At 42.9% G+C, this 14,703-nt stretch overlaps 1 long non-coding RNA gene across 2 annotated transcripts in view; it reads left to right on the plus strand.

Moving 5' to 3' along the window:
- The window catches only part of LOC116660957, a 32,009-nt gene that overhangs the window by 12,170 nt on the left and 5,136 nt on the right, over positions 1 to 14,703 (plus strand). The gene's annotated exons all lie outside the window — the stretch shown is intronic.

A 14,703-nucleotide genomic window follows, 5' to 3' on the forward strand; every position in this document is an offset into this window, starting at 1 on the left:
TCAAATTTCTTCTGAATCCAATCCAAATCAATGAAACCAAAGCTGTTTTCATGCTGTGAAACAAATACCACGTTTGACTAAAAGATAAGAACACATTATCTTGATGCCAAATTTTAGGATATTTTGTAATCCCACCAACAAAATAGTCAGATGTGACCCCCAGGGCCCAAGGGTATTGTCCCACCTGTGCTCAGAGACAGGTGATTTGTATACTTTTGCTTTGGCCTTGTTTATGCTGCCCTGTTGCTGCCTCAGCTACCAATGACCGCATGAGGTTGCTGCTCTTAGGGACACAGACTTCCTGTTTTGTTCGCCACAGACCCCATAGTCGCCACTCAGGCCTTGTGAGGACTCTGCTCTCCCGTTAGCTATTCTTTCTGAAGCACATGGCAGATCCTTCCCCAGTTCTCCACGGCAAGACTGAGGCCAGGTTATAATGTCTAACCAGTGCTTGAGTCCTAGGAATTAGAAAGTGAAGGTCAAGTTGGAGGGAATACCTGCACTTTCAAAGGCTTTTCTCATTTAAACAAACCAGAATACAGTCTTCCTCCCCAAACAGAACTAATAGTTACTAATAGTGCGCGTCTTCGTAGTTGTCCTGCGCTTTACGTTAAATCCTCACAACAATTTTTTAATGGCTTAAGTCAACAGAAACTTATTTTCTTGAAGTTCTGGAGGTCCGTAGTCTGGAATGGGTCTCACTGGGCAAAATTCAAGGTGTTTGCAGGGCTGCATTCCTTCCAGAGGCTCTAGGGAAACATCCATTTCCTTCCTCACCTTTCCAGCTTCTAGAGGCTGCCCATGTTCATGCATGTGTAGCCCTCTTCCTCCATCTTCTCAGCCAGCAATAACGGGTTTCTCATTTTTCTCACAGCACTCAGTTCTTCTCAAAGACAGATTATTCTCCTGTTTGTCACATCACCTTCTCTGACTTCACAACAATCTTTTGAGGCTGTTTTTATTATCTCCATTTGCAAATAAATAAACCAACATCCTATGTAAGTATTTCAGTTAAGGCTGGTCTGACGAAAACAATCCAGTGCTTTTTGACCACATATTGCTACATGAACAACAATAACAACAAAAAAAATCAAAGGACAACATCAGCTTTTAAAAAGTTATATTCATTTTATCAAAAGGGGTTTTTTTTTTGGAGAAATTTTTTTAAATAAAAAAAACTATCCTACTTCATTTAAAGTAGAATTGAGCTTATAAAAGTAAATTGAATGATGACATAGTGTTCAGGAATGTTTAGTTTATAAAAAACAGATTCACACGTAGTTTCTAGGTTTTGTGCGTGCATATGTTAAATAGAAATTGCTGACACAACAAAAACTCACGCAAGATTATTAAAACTAACATTTTATTTGAATTATTTACGTAGCCATCATTGTGAGTATATTAGCTCCAAATAATATATAATATCTGTTCCATCTACACTGCCTCTGATTCTTCAGCCTGAAATATAGGGAAGTTGGCCAAATTTTGAGATTTGGTTTAGGGCACTAGAAATGTCAAATTTCTCTTTTTATCCCTGGAAAGAAACTTGAGCCCATTTTGGAGCATTTCTAACATTAAACAATTGATGTGATTATATTAAGGGTTACACTCAGTTGAAATAAACCTTGTTTATACTTGTTCTTTCAAGGAATTAGAACCTTGGAATTGTCTGTCACCTGTGACCTACAAGATTCAGACACGTGAAATAATATTTTATGCAATTAGTAAGACTTGTTCCACTGGCTTAGGATGTAAAAAAAAACAGTAACATTTCTTTTATTCTTCTAATCAACTGATTGCAAATCAATTTACCTTTATTCACAAGAACTAGCATATTTTCTTAAAGCCTCTCTATCTCCTCCACCTGAATAGTCTAAGAATTCAGTCCAAAGTAAGGTGCACCTTCTTTCCAAACACCAGGTAAAGAGACTGGAATCTACTAGAATAGTTGCCATGGTTGCTACCACAGAGTGTTGTTACTGAATTCTGGATCCTGGATCCATTATTAACATATTTTATGCTCAGATATTCACTGAGCACCTTCTATGTACCAGACACTGAACAACAAGGATGTAGCTGAGAACATATTAGACATGGTCCCGTCCTCATGAGACTTCCCCAGTACCATGGTCCAGAGGAAGATGCCCTTATTGGACCAAATACACAGACCAGCTTAAGGAGATGCTCCATGCTTGGGTTCCACAGAGCAGCTCTCCTGGGTCACACACAGGCCCAGACACTATATTCCAAGTGGCAGTGTCCTGAGAGTTTTGGCAGTCAACCACACATTGAGGGAGAAAGAATTCACCTCCGTTCCCAAACACTGATCCCCTGGTGTCAAACCTGAGTCATCAGCTGATAAGAATCCTGTACTTTAGTTGAGGTTTCCTTAGTGGCAATTGGTGCCTTGCCTGCCAGCAGACCTTGGGAAATTACCTTGAGTTTTTCAAACTTTCATTTCAGCAGTTGAGGTTAGAGTGTTGGTCCATTTTCTCATATGCTCAGGTCTCCTTGTGCAAACTGTATACTTCTCCCCCAGAATTTTGCATAGATCAGTGGAAGACAGTGTGGCTAAACCATAAAAGGGGAGATGGAGGTCTTATATGGAACTTTGCCTCTGCCCACTGACCTTATATTTATGCAGCAAACAGAAGTCACGCAAGAAACTCTTCATAGAACAAGCAAATCACCATCCCAAGGTGACTTCCTGTCTGTGCCTAGAAAGAAAGAGGCTGAAATAATTGAAACAGTAACAGCACTGCTTTACCTGACTTCATCTTTGGGAAGAGGAAGAAGTATGACAGTTTCTCTGCTCAACTCCAGAGAATTCTTATTTATAGACTTTATTTTCTAATAAACATTGTGATTTTTTTTAAACTGTGATATGACATCTAACATTGTATTAGTTTTAGGTGTACAAGATGATGATTTGACCTATGTATATATTGCAGAATGAGCACCACAACACAGTTAGTTACCATCCATAATCACACAAAGTTACAACCTTTTTCTTGTGGTGAGAACTTTTAGGATGTAATTTCTTAGTAACTTTCAAATATACAATACAGTACTGTTCACTATGACCACCATGCTATACATTACATTCCCAGGACTTATTTCTCTTATAATTGGAAGTTTGGACTTGCCTTTACCCATTTTGCAACACCCTTCCCCATGGCAACCACCAGTTTATTCTCTGTTTCTATGAATTGTGAGGGTTTTTTTAGATTCTACATTCAAGATATTTTATATATATCTATAATGTATATCTATATAGATATATATAGATTTTTTTTTTTTTAACTAGAGCAACACAGAGCAAACTGATGCCTTGGCAGTGGGGATGGGGAAGTATTGTGTGGGGTGTTATATATAAATACAAAATATTTTCTATATTTATGCCATTGTGTGTTTTATATATGAAATTTTGGTTGCCTATCACTTTACTAACCCTTGAAGTCTAGAAATGGGCATTTCTGATAATCTCTCATACAAATCTTCAAGTGACCAACCAGAACTGAGGATGAAGTGAGCTGAAAATTATGTAGTTGCCAGTAAGAAAGGTCTGCTGAGAGCTGCTCGCCATTGTATCTGAACAATGAACGGTGGGTGCAGTGAAATGCGTCAGGCTTTAGCACCATTTAAAAGGTTCAGCTTTGGACAAGTTGCTTAATCTCTCTGAGCCTGGATTTCCCCTCTTGAAATATGTGGGGTAAAAATATCAACTTTTCACAGTTATTGTGAGGACTAAAAACAGCATTTCTGGTATGATAGGTAGTATTCAAAATGAAAGAGTAATTATCAGTGCAGTTTCGCGGAAGAAGTTAGCTCTCTGCTTCCTAAAATTTTTGCAAACTGTAATGTGTCTAAAGCTGCTGGTTGCCCTGATATCCATTCTTCCTCTAATAACAAAACACAGTTTTAGCTGGTCATGTGACCACCAGCTAAGAACTGTATTTCCTTTCTCTTGAAGTTGAGTGGTCATGTGGCCAACAGATGTGAGGGGAGGTTATATGCAACCTCTAGGTCACGCACTTAAAAGAGGATTTCCTCCCTCATTCCCACCCCACTCCTCCTCCTTCTTGTGGTTGAATTGTGTGTCCCCGCCCCAAATTTTTATAGTGAAGTCCTAACCTCCCAGTACCCTAGAATGTGACCTTATTTAGGAATAGGGTAGTTGTAGATGTAATTTGTTAAGATGGGGCCATAGGAGTCGGCCCTAATGTAGTATGGGGAAATTCAGACACAGAAACAGGCACATGTAGGGAAAAGATGACGTGAAGAGACACAGGGAGAACTTGGCCATCTCCAAGCCTAGGAGAGAACCTGGAGCAGATCCTTTCCTCACAGACCTCAGAAAGAACCAAGACTGCCAACACCTGGATTGTGGACTTCTAGCCTCCAGAACAGTGAGAAAATAAATTCTTATTTTTTATAAGTCACCCGGTTGGTAGTGTTTTGTTATGGACAGCCCTGGCAAATGAATGCGCTTTTTACTGCAGCCTGGGGTGTGGCCCCAGCACACATGGTGGTGAGCCGTATTTGCCCGTGTGGACGAGGGGCAGCAGAGAAACATGGCAGACGGCACCAGCATTTCAGCCCTGGACTGTTTACACTCAGGGTGCTGTGTCAGAAGAGGGAAATAAACTTCTGTCTGGATTGGAGTACTTTTTGTTTCAGAATGTGGACCAGAGTCCCAAGTAAAACAAACAGTGATTAGTAAACAGCCTATTTACTGGAGGAGGCTGCCTGAGGCAGCATTCAGTGTAACTCTTAGCTAAGGGGAATGTTTTATTTGGATGGAAGGTATTTGTAGTTTGGATGGGCATACTCATTACAACTAAATACAACCATTCAAAGGCAAAACTCAGTGAACTGTTCTCAGGGCATGATGTGGCTTAACAAAAAATGATCTTGTCTAGAAGTTTTCCTCTAATAACTAGGTCTCTTGCTACTCAAATTAGTTCCTATACTAATTATTGTTATTATTGCACCTACTAATTATTATCCTCCTCCCCATTAGAACATTGGCTTCCTGGTATGTGTGTGTTTTTTTTTAACATTTTCCCCTGTCTGTTCTGGGCTTTGAACTGCCTCAGGGAACTGCAACACTTACCACTTCTTTAGTAGAGTTTAGGCTGAGTCTGACTGAAAAAAGTCAGCTCACTATCTGGTTTTTATGTTTAGAGACATGGCACCGTGTCAATGACAATGAAGGATATTTGATTCAAATATTTAGTTTTTATGAATATAGTCAGGAATGGGATCGTCTCAAAATTATTAAATAAGAAATAATTCCTCTTATGCCTCAGGGTCTTTTCTGGTATCTTAAGATAATATTAATCTTTCAAACCTGAACATTCCTCTCATCCTGACTCCACTTGACTTCAGATACCCTGTCAGTCAGGTTTCCACCAGCCTTTGAATTATCTGTGTTTGAAGTTAAGCCCTCTTGGCCCTTATATATCTCTAGACTGACTGCTGGCCATACTTTCTATTAATATATTTAAGAGAAACTATCTCATCTGGTTCCCAATCTCAATGTGTGTGTGTTCTTTAATTGTAGAACTTGTCGCCATTTTTGCTTTTCTTTCATTACTTCATCTCTTTATATTCATTATCTATTGCCGCATAACCAACTGCCTCAAAGCTTATGGCTTAAAACAACACACCTTTATTATTTTATAATATCTGTGGGTCAGTAATCCAGGTACAGCTTAGCTCAGTTCTGTGCTTCAGACTCTCTCGAAAGGCTCAACCAAGATGTCGGCCTAGACACAAACTGTCATCAAGGTATTGGTCAGGGCTGAATTCATCTCAAGTCTCAAATGGGGAAGGATCTACTTCCAGGCCCATGGTTGTTGACTGGATTCAGTTCTTCACAGGCCACTGGACTCAGATATTCAATGGCTATTGGCCAGAGTTCACCCTCAGTTCCTTGCCACGGGGGCCTTTCCCACGTGGCAGCTTCCATCATCAAAGCAAGTGTTAAGGGTTCAGTTGTGTGCTCCAGTGTGTCAGATTGACCTTATTTCTAAATAGTGTCATCATGGATCTAATTAATTAACATGAAGTCAAGAGGGTAGGCCCTAATCTAATATGGACTGGTGTCTTTATAAAAGGGGGCAATTTGAAGACAGATATATGCACACAGAAAGAATACCAGGTGAAGAAGAAGGCAGGGATCAGGCTGGTGTTTCTACAGGTCAAGGAATGCCAATTGCCAGGAAACCACCAGAAGCTAGGGCAAAGACATGGAACAGATTCTCCCTCACAGCCCTCAGAAGGAACCAAGCCTGCCAACACCTCGATTTCTAGCCTCCAGATCTGTGAGATAATAAATTTCTATTGTTTAAGCCACCTGGTTTGTGGCACTTTGTTAAGGCAGCCCTAAAAAATAATACAGCGAGTAAGCCAAAAACAAAGAGAGAGAAGGGCCAGTGAGAGGAGGATCCCAAGGCACTCTGCCAACACTCACATGAGCTATGGTTCAAACCTCTGCCTGCCCGGCCTGGGTGGCTCTGTGCGAGGTCACCTGGATGCCACGGCTGAGCCATTCCCCTGCAATGGACACATGTGTCCACTCAATGTAAGAGTTCACATATACATGAAAATTTTGTCTAAAACCACAAGGACTTCCTCAGTCTCTCCGGAGTGTCTAGGACCCCATGCACCCCAGATTAGGCAGTCTGTTCTAAATGAATTGCTTGATTGAGAACTCAAGATAGCGCTGCTTGGATACTTCAAAGACAGCATGTCAGAGGAGGGAATGCCAAGAGATAAAATGACAAAGAAGCTCCAGTATGCAAAATCATCAGCCTCATATTGGCTAAGACTTGTCCTTCAGTGTTAGAAGTCATGGCATGTTCAGCACCAGCTGGGAAATTAGATTAGCTGCCACACACGAAGACAGCAGTAGAAGCCAAAGAGACTAAGATGTGGTGTCCTGTATCAGTGCTGGCTGACAGTCTTTTGTCTCTTGGTTATTGGTGTGATATACCCAGAGGATGGAACAATACTGAAGACATTTGAATTTCACTACTCCTGCTTCTAAATATCTTCAGCTGTCTTTAGTAAGAAGTTATGGCACCTGGGTTTATAAGAAGAAAACTGCTGCCCATGGGTCATGTTCTACAGCAATCAAATAGTTGAGGATTTTTCAGTTGTTGCCCTGGGCCCCTGGGCCAGCCCAAGCACCTCCCTTAAATGGCCTGATTTTTCATGCACAGTACATGAATCCTATGTGCTATGGGGGTCTTTCAGAGTTCTGCTCTTTTTTTCTTTTCTTTTCCTCTTCTCTTCTCTCTCCCTCTCTCCTTCCCTCCTTACCTCCTTTGCTCCCTCTCTTTCTCCTCCTCTCTTTGTATTTCTTTCTCCCTTTATTCTTTCTTTCCTCCTCCTTTTTCTTATTATATTTATCTTGCCAAAGCTTAATATACACACAGAAGAGGAACATATTATAAGTTACTGCTCAGTGAAATTTCACAAAGTGAACAAAGCCATATAATTACACCTATATCAAGAAACAAGACATTGCTGGCACCCCCAAAGCCCCTCCCTTCCCTCCTTCCTGTCACTGTCCTCTCCCCAGAGTCATCATCTTTCCTCACTACTGGCGACATAAATGAGTTTTGCCTGTTTTGTACTTTATATTTATGAAATCATACAGAATGGATATTCCAGCCTCAAGAATGATCCCCAGTGATTCTTGACTTCTGTATTTGTATCATTGTGTAGTCCCCTTCCACAGCATATCAGAACTAGTCTGTGTGACCTGTAGAATACATTAGAAGCAATGGCATTTCACTCCCAAGACTAGGTCATAAAAGCACCCAAGCTTCCTCCTTGTTCTCTCTCCTGGATCACTTCATCTCAGAGAAGCCAGATGCTTTGTCACAGGGAGCCTCAGGCAGTTCATGTAGAAACTCACATGGCAAGGAACTGAGGACTCCTGCCAACAGCAAGGTGAGTGAGCCACCTTAGAAGGGGGTCCGCCTGTCAAGCCATCAAATACCTGCAGCCCATGCCAACTTTCTGCAGCCTTATGAGAGACCCTGAGCCAGAATCATCCAGCTAAGTCGCTCCCAGATTCCTCTCCCATGAAAACCATGAGATAATAATGTTTGTTGTTTTAAGCACTAAGTTTAGGAGTAATTTGTTACATACCAATAGGTAAACAATACTGACTCCTTTGTGTCTAATCAATATACTTGAGATACATCCAATATTGACACATGAGTTATAGACGGTCATTTCTCACTGATAGTATTTCATTTTATGAATATAGCATTTTAAATGTATCCATTTTACTGCTGATGGACACTTAGGTAGTTCCCATTTGGGGAGAGCTATGAACATTCTTATACATGTGTTTTGGTGAACATAGTTCCCTGACTGGATATTGCTTAAGTGTGGAATTTCTGGGTCACAGGTTAGGTATCTAGCTTTAGTAGATACCACTAGACAGTTTTCCAAAGAGACTGTTATTAATTTACACCCTACCAGTGCACGTAAGAGTCCCAATTACTCCACATCCTCAGCAATATTTGGTATCTTCGTCTTTTTCATTTGAGCCATTTTGGTGGGTCCAGGGTAGCTCTGTAAGTTGAGAATCAAATAAGGAGTCATCTCTTTTCTTCACCCTTTATAATCCCCAAGACCCCTATGACCCTACTTCTTCTTAAACCTAGATTTTTCTCCCAGATTGTACAATTTACCTTTACTGTGGTCTGGGTTTAGCAAAGTCAGTCTGTTGGAAGCTCTTTCTCCTGCCCTACCTCCTCTGTAAAGAAGGTTCTTTCTTCTTTGTTTTAATTCACTGATAACAGATCACTATCCCCCAGGAGAAAGATATACAGAAATAGAGATAAAGTCCATTTTATGGACAGACTGGTATTAGAGCTGTAAGGAAGAAGTAAAACACAAAAATTCTGAGATTCAGAGAAGCTTGAGGGGGTGAGAAGGGATAAATTGGGAGTTTGAGATTTGCAGATACTAATACTATATATAAAATAGATAAACAACAAGTTTATACTGTACAGCACAGGGAACTATGCTCAATATCTTATAGTAACTTATGGTGAAAAAGAATATGAAAATGAATATATGTATGTTCATGTATAACTGAAGCCTTGTGCTGTACACCAGAAATTGACACAACATTGTAAATTGACTATACTTCAATTGAAATACATATATATATATTATATATATATATATATAAAAGAGAAGCTTTTAAACAGTGGTGCCCAGGCACACTGGGTTTAGTCAATGTACTCTCCCAGGCCAGGACCTCAAAGAATTTAACCCTTAGTATCCCTCTCACTCTTCAGTAGAGACTGGTCACTCTGAGACAGGAGGGAAGTGGGCAGGGCACAGCCACTCAAGGAATGACAGCAAATAACACCAAAATGGTGGAAGATTCACCAAAGTGGTGGAAGATTCAACTCCTAACTGACCTTGAGGATTAAGAGGTTTGACTTCTAGGTAGATCTTGAGCTTCATCATATGCTCATTGTAACAGCGTGATAAATAACATGCCTGCAGGCGCCACGACAGCCCCAAGGCTAACCGCAAAAGGCCAACGAATGGGTGGTGGCTCAGTTCCTGGTAATCTCAGCCCCTTCGCCAAGGCAGTTGGAATGGTCCCACTTGTGGGCATGTGGAGCTACTGAGCCCATAAAAACTGGTAACACCACGCCTAGCCGCTCTTTTTCGCTCCCTTCTCTTTGGAGATGGCCTGCACTCTGTCTGTGGAGTGTGTACCTACTTTTACTTTAATCTGAGCACCCAATTCCCACCTCTTTCCTTGCCTTTCTCTTTCCTTATACTCTATGCAGTATGTATCTCTCTAAATAAATCGACCTTTACTCAACTGTGGCTCGCACTTGAATTCTTTCCTGTGTGAAGCCAAGGACCCACACCTGGCGGGGCATGTCCCAGGGGCTCAACTGAGACCTGGGACACGGCCCTCCTCGCACCCCACCTGTTTTCCTGCACCAGTTCCAGAAGTGCGCAATTCTCCCGTGGTGTCTTATTTTCACCATCATTGGCCAAACGAGGGACCAGTTGCCTACATATGTTTTATCAGTAAATATTTATTGAGTGCCTACTATGTGCTAAACCCTGGATGTAGGAGATGTTTTTAGGGGTAGAAAGGTAACAAGATGGAGAGACTACAATATGCCAATTGGTCAAATTCTCTGGCAGTGAATTTTAAGGAAGAGCATCACCCCAGCATTGTGGGTAGGATGGGACGAACCTGGAGGTCTCTTAAGTTTACCACAGGGAAAGCATGATTTTGTAACCACTAAAAAAAAAAAAGAAAAGAAAATTGCTACAGTTGTCAAAAGAGCATCAAATCAGTTATATACATTGTGAAACTTAAGTCATAGTTCTGTTTGTTCATGGATAATAGAAAAATATAGAGGTCACAGGGAGGGCTGGCCACACCTAGGAAAGAAGTAAAATATCTAAACCACACAAATAATGTAGGAAGTAGTCATGTTTCATCAGGCTCAAGTTGCCTGAAAGGTGAATTTCACACAGTTCATTGTTAGAGAAGGGGATTAAACTCTAGCACACTAGTTGGCCCAGCAGAGACCAATGCTTACATAGTCAGGATGGTGAAAGCATTGTTTACTGATTGTGTAAATTTTCTATTGCTGCATAACAAAGAACCATAAACCTAATCACTTAAAACAACACCTGTTTCTTACCTCACAGTCTGTAAGTCAGAAATCCAGATGTGGCATGACAGGGTTCTCTGCTTACGATCTCAGAAGGCTGAAATCAAGGTATTGGTGAGACTGCATTCCCTCTGGAGGCTCCGTGGGAAAATCCACTGCAAGCTCATTCTTGTTCTGGCCGAATGCAGTTCCTAGTAGTTGTGGGACTGAGGTCCCTGTTTCCTTGCTGTCTGTCAGCTGGGGGCCCGTCTCAACAACTAAGGCCACCCACATTCCTTGGGACTTGGCCCTTCTTATCTACAAAGCCAGCCATGGCATCTTGAATCCTTCTCCTGTTTTGAATCTCTCTGACTACTCTGTCTCTGACCTCTAGACCCAGAATTACAGGGATCTGTGGTGAAGTCATTCCCACCCAGATACTCTCCCTATCCAGAGATCAATTGATTTGTGGCCTTAATTTCATCACTAAAAATTTTTGCTGCAACCCCTAGGTTTGGGATAAGGTGTGTGTATACCAGGGCAGGGAATTTGGTCATTTTAGAAATTTTCCAGCAACATTAGTTTTCAATTTTTGAATCTACCTTCGATTCAACTGAGGTTGGGAGTAATTTTACTCCCTTCTCCCAGGAGATATGTGGACTATCTGGAGCTACTCTGAATGTCATCTAGCAGGCAGAGGCCAGAGATAATGCTAATCCACCTGTAATGCAGAGGCGAGTCCCCACAGTCAAGACTTACCCAGCCCCAGATGTTAGCAGTGCCACAGTTGAGAAATCCTGCCTTAAGCATGAAGGATGATGGTTATTATCGTATAGAATTATAGTAACGTAAATGTAAAACTATAGCTGATGTGACACAAGATGGAAGATGGAAGGATAGGAGGAAAAGAAAAGGAGGGAGAGGAGACTGAAATTATAGAGTTAATGGACTAGGGGAGAGTATAGCTTAGTGGTAGAAGTGTGCTTAGCATGCAGGAGGTCCTGGGTTCAATCCCCAGTACCTCCATTTAAATAAATAAATAAACTAATTACCTCCCCCTCCAAATAAGATTAAAAGAGGTTGCCTCAAAGAAGCAGCTCAAAGAACAGGTCTGGGAAGAGGGAGGCTAGAGTGGGAGGATGTTGTTTCCATGATTAATTCTGCTGTGCTTTTTATTTATCTTGTTTTGCTTACTACACACTTGTATTACATTAATAAAAGTATTATCTAAAAAACCGGAAAGGGTTAACTTGGGTGATCTAGGCATACTGCAGTAACAGTATTGGTGATATAATAATGTTTTTAAAAGCACATGTGATAGCCTGCAAAGTGGAATTTCTTTATGAAGCTGCTCTCCTAGGTACCTGGTCCTTATGAGACCGGAAGGGGGCAGTGCACAGCCACTCAAGGAATGCCACAGCAATTAACATCAAAATGGTGAAAGATTCAACCCCCCAGTAGGCCTTGAGGCTCTGGATGATGAGAGATTTAACTTTTAATAGAGCTTGAGCTTCATTATACGCCCATTGTAATATATTAACATGGTGAACAACACGCCCACAGGCACTAGGGCAGTCCCAAGGCTAGCCACAAAAGCTCAAAGGGTGGGAAATGGCCAAATTCCCGGGAATCCCAGCCCCTTCCCCTTAGACTGGTCTTCTACTTATTAGCATATGAAGCCACCAAGCCCATAAAAACCAGCAACACAGCGCCTCGGGGGCGGCCCCTCTCTCTCCCTCTTCGGAGATGGTCCTCACTCTGTCTATGGAGTATGTACCCACTTTTAATCTGAGCACCCAACCCCCACACCTTATGGCCTTTCTCTTGCCTTTCAATGTATCTCTCTGAATAAATCTACCTTTACTCAACTGTGGCTTGCTCTTGAATACTTTCCTGCGTGAAGCCAAGGACCCATGCTTGGCAGGGCATGTCCCACTGGCTCAACCGAAGCCTGGGACACGGCCCTCCTCACACCCCACATCTGTTTACCTGCATCATATCTCTGGCGCCCAACGTGGGGCATTTACATAAAGAAACAGGGCTCGAAGGGCATAATCTCGACCCGCTTATTGGGCTACGGCTCCCCTCTCTTCAGAGGGTGGCAGGGGGCCTCTCCCGCTCCGTGCAGATTCAAGTAGCCCTTAGGTGGCAGCTGACGCTGCCTGCCCAATCTGGCAGAGACCAGCTCTCTAGCCGTGAAGGAGCCCAAGTCCAAGGCTTTTCTCCCCTCGATCTTTTCTCATTCTCTCCTCTATCGCTCTGTCTCTTTGGACTTGAGAAAATCCAAGGTGACCACTCGGACATCCAAATTAAGACCATGTGGCAAGTAACAGGCAACCTGATTGGGTGAGCTTCCCCTCCATGGCTCTTTGAGCCTATTTCCACCTCTCTACACAGTGCTGGTCTGGTTCCAAGATGCCAGAATTACAAAAGGGGGCCCAAACTGGGGGACTGCGGGAGTTCCACTTTAAAAATTTGTAGCCTGGCCCTCCCTGAGTGACCTCGGGGCATACTGCCTCATTGCATCCGTAGGCGGGAGTCGGGGGCAGGGCACTCCCTTTACGGATAGCGGGTTTTGAGAGTTACCAGCAAGAGTTACCCGCAAGTGCTCTGTTCACGGGTTCGTGGGTTTTCGCACCCCTTGGTGGGGTCTCAGGTTTTCTCACCCCTCAGTGGGGTCGCAGGTTTTCACACCCCTCGGTGGGGTCGCAGGTTTTAGCACCCCTTGGCAAGGTCGCAGGTTTTTAGCACTCCTTGGTGGGGTTGTGGGTTCAAGCACCCCTGAGCGAGAGTTACCGGAGAGTGCTCTCCACAAGTCACAGGTTTTCGCGTCCCTTAGTGGGGTCACAGGTTACAGTGCCCCTGAGTGGGAGTCACAGGCGGACACTCCCTTAGTGGGCCTACGGATCTCTGGTCTAAGAGGCATTGTGGCTATAGCATTCCCTTTTCGTTCTAGATTTCCACCTTTCGACACTATTTGTTTCTCTTAAACAAAACGTAATTTGCTTAGTTGATTCAGGACCTACGTCTCCTCCTTCCCTCTAAAGGATTTAGACCCTGGGACTCTAGTCATCTTTTCTTCCTCTGGCCCTTGCTCCTTTCCTTAACTAGTCTAAAGGAGCCACCTCAGGCTCATGGATAGGACATCCTAAACAAAATGGGGACAACTACAAGTATCCCAAAAGACTCCCTGTTAGGATGCATATTAGTAAATCGGAAAAAGTTTAAAAAGAATAGTTGAAAAAAAATTAATTTTCCTTTGTAATACTGCATGGCCGCAATACAAACTAGGGGACAAAGAGGTCTGGTCAATGAGCAGATCACTAAATTACAATACCATCTTGCAGCTAGGCCTATTTTGTAAAAGAGGCCATAAATGGGGGGAAATCCCGTATGTCCAAATATTCCTCACCCTATACCAAAACCTGTCTAAGGAACTCCTGCCAGATGTTCCTGGCCCGCATCCCCTCTAAGCATCTCCTCCCACAGGAGCTCGATATTCTAGATGACCCCTTTATGAGTCCAGCTGCCCAAGGTCCACAGCCAGAAGTTCCTACTTCCCCCAACTCCAAGGCAGCACAGTCTTCCCCAGCATCTCCCTCACCAGAGGAAAGTCCTGCCAGTACTGCTCGAAGTGGGGCCACCTACCAACCTCCTACTACCAAACTCTGCCCCTTAAGGGAAGTGCCAGCCGGTGATGGGGAAACAATCAGAGTTCACGTCCCCTTTTCTATGGCTGATTTAGCTACTTGCAAGGAGAAATTTGGACGTTTCTCCAAGGACCCCAGTAGGTTCATGGAAGAATCTGCCAGGCTACCAATGGTCTATGAGCTTACCTGGAGGGACCTACAGGTCCTCCTTTCAACCTGCTGCACTTTTGAGGAAAAAAGCTGGATCCTTGGTACAGCCAGGGCATATGCTGATAAACTGGCTGCTCGCAACCAAGAGACACATAATCTACCTTACTTGGGGGGATGTAATCCCTGACCAAGACTCCCACTGGAACCAAGACCTGGGACACAGCCCTCCTCATGCC

The sequence above is a fragment of the Camelus ferus genome, chromosome 3 (assembly GCF_009834535.1).
Source record: "Camelus ferus isolate YT-003-E chromosome 3, BCGSAC_Cfer_1.0, whole genome shotgun sequence".
Taxonomy (NCBI): domain Eukaryota; kingdom Metazoa; phylum Chordata; class Mammalia; order Artiodactyla; family Camelidae; genus Camelus; species Camelus ferus.